This window comes from Palaemon carinicauda, chromosome 39, assembly GCF_036898095.1.
Source record: "Palaemon carinicauda isolate YSFRI2023 chromosome 39, ASM3689809v2, whole genome shotgun sequence".
Classification (NCBI taxonomy): Eukaryota; Metazoa; Arthropoda; class Malacostraca; order Decapoda; family Palaemonidae; genus Palaemon; species Palaemon carinicauda.
Genome location: NC_090763.1, coordinates 45,962,283 through 45,964,782, shown reverse-complemented (window position 1 = coordinate 45,964,782; position 2,500 = coordinate 45,962,283).

Here is a 2,500-nt window from a genome sequence, read left to right as displayed (position 1 = left end):
TATACACCATTCTAGATATAAGGGTCCTTTTTTAAAGAGCAGAAGAAACTTGATTTAGCTTTATCAAACCTAAGCACAATTAGTGGCACCACAGGAGTTAGAAAACTATCAGATAAGATCCCAGAAAGTAGACTGAGGTGGTATGGTCATGTCATGAGAAGAGATGAACAGTATATTGGGAGGAGAGTAATGGAAATGAAGGCAAAGGCAACGAGAAGGAGACGGAGACCAAAGCGAAGGTGGATGGACTGTATCAAGGATGACCTTCGATCAAAGTGATTAACCGGTGATGGAGTGTGGGACAGAGGTAGATGGAGAAAGCTGACCAGAAACATCGACCCCACATAGAAGTGGGAGGAGATGCAGACAAAGAAGAAGAAGAAACCTAAGCACAATAAACGGTCTTCTTGGAGATGGAATATTATAAACTTTCATTCAATCTAAGCACGATATCAATTAACTTCGGTAGACTGGTGTCAAAATTACTAAGGTCAACATCACCTGTGTTAAAAAAAAATTCATTGAACTACGCCATCAAAAGGTTATATGCAGACTAAAGCCGACACAAAAAACACACAAGTTTCTTCTTCTTCTTAATCGTCAGGCACCCACGGGATGCATAAGGCCTCAATGAATTCACGCCATTTGTCTCTTTCCTGTGCCATCTCTATGAGCTCGACCCAATTCAAGGATCCGCCTTCCTTTCCCATTGTCATCAGCCACATTTCTTTTGGTCTACTACGTCCTATCCTGAATTAACTTCTCTTCCCTTCTTATGAGAGAGAGAGAGAGAGAGAGAGAGAGAGAGAGAGAGAGAGAGAGAGAGATTGCTTATTCCTACTGCATTCAAGACAAAATAGAGAGAGAGAGAGACAGAGAGAGAGAGAGAGAGAGAGAGAGAGAGAGAGAGAGAGAGAGAGAGAGAGATTGCTTATTCCTACTGCATTTAAGACAAAATAGAGAGAGAGAGAGAGAGAGAGAGAGAGAGAGAGAGAGAGAGAGAGAGAGAGAGAGAGAGAGAGAGAGCTCAATGTGCTAAGGTATGAATGCCATTAACCTTGACTTTAATCTCATTGACTCTCCCATAGGAGAGCATCAAAGAGGCTAAGTGGGCACCTGTTGATTCTACGGCCATCCTTTGATCTCGCGCGGAGGGCAACACGCTCCAACCCGTCTCCGGGCCACACACTTGGCCAGCAGGATCCGTTTTGCTTCTCTTAATGGCTCTCGGGGTCTCTTTAGCAACCACTCTGTTGCTTTCGGGGCGTTAACGCTATACTCTATCCTCTTCTGACAACAGGATGTATACGACAAACAAACCTTGTAGATCCTGTAAGACTTAGGGCTATTCCGTTTGTGAAAGGACCGAGTAAATATCTATTAAGGGTTGTGGTAGCTTATTGAAAACGTCCCTGTCTGGTGATCTGTTGAACTGGGTTCAAGACCCGTACAAGCTCGACAGTTTTTTTTTCTAACCGTATAAAATCTTGATAGATTTTTTTTAACCGTATAAAAGCTTGACAGTTTTTTTTTCTAACCGTATAAAATCTTGACAGATTTTTTCTAACCGTATAAAAGCTTGACATATTTTTTTTACCGTATAAAAGCTTGACAGTTTTTTTTTTACCGTATAAAAGCTTGACAGATTTTTTTTTCTTTTTTTTTTTTTTTTGCAACTTCACCATCCTTATGAGCTGGTCCACCCTGGTCCTAGCTTGCGAGCTGATCATATCTATATATACAGTCTCTATGGCATTTTTCTGCTAGAGAATTGCCACTGCCGTTCAAGGACGACCTTTAAACCTATAAATGTTACTTAATATTTGCTTATTGATGACCATAGAAGGGTGGGGGTTACAGGAAAAGGTACAGTTTTATATGAAAAAAAAAGGAATTTTTAGTCTTATAACCAAATGTTCCTAAAGAATTAACCAATTTTAATCTCAGTCCTGTTTACAATAAAAAAAATTGAAATCTACCTTTTCCCAAATTAATTTTCATTTTTAAAGAATGAAAGAATCTTAAAAGCTAGTGAAGACGTATTTCTGACAATTAGATCAGATCAAATTCAACCATTTAATATGGAGGGCTGGTTGATCCGGTAAGGCCATTCATCGCCGATATGTAACGAAGTAAAAGTTGAAAGAAATTGTAACAAGACAGCAGAAAGAAAACGGGATTGTTGTAAAGAAAATGGGATCAGAGGTCAAGAAAATTTTATATGGTGGGTGCAAAGACCAGCAGTAATGCCTATAAGGTGCACTGATGACGCAATCTCCCAACTCCCTACCCCATGAGAAGACTTGACATTTCATCTTTTGGTTCCAAATGAGCAACATTCAATTCTGTCGCGTGCCATGAGGTTAAGTTGATTTGGCAATTCAGGTGCATGTAGGTTACGATAATATATTTGGGAGGAGAACCTCACTGAAAATATAAATTCACAAACTTTTCAATTTTCTTAGTCAAAAATGATGAATCATCAGTGTTAATAATACTG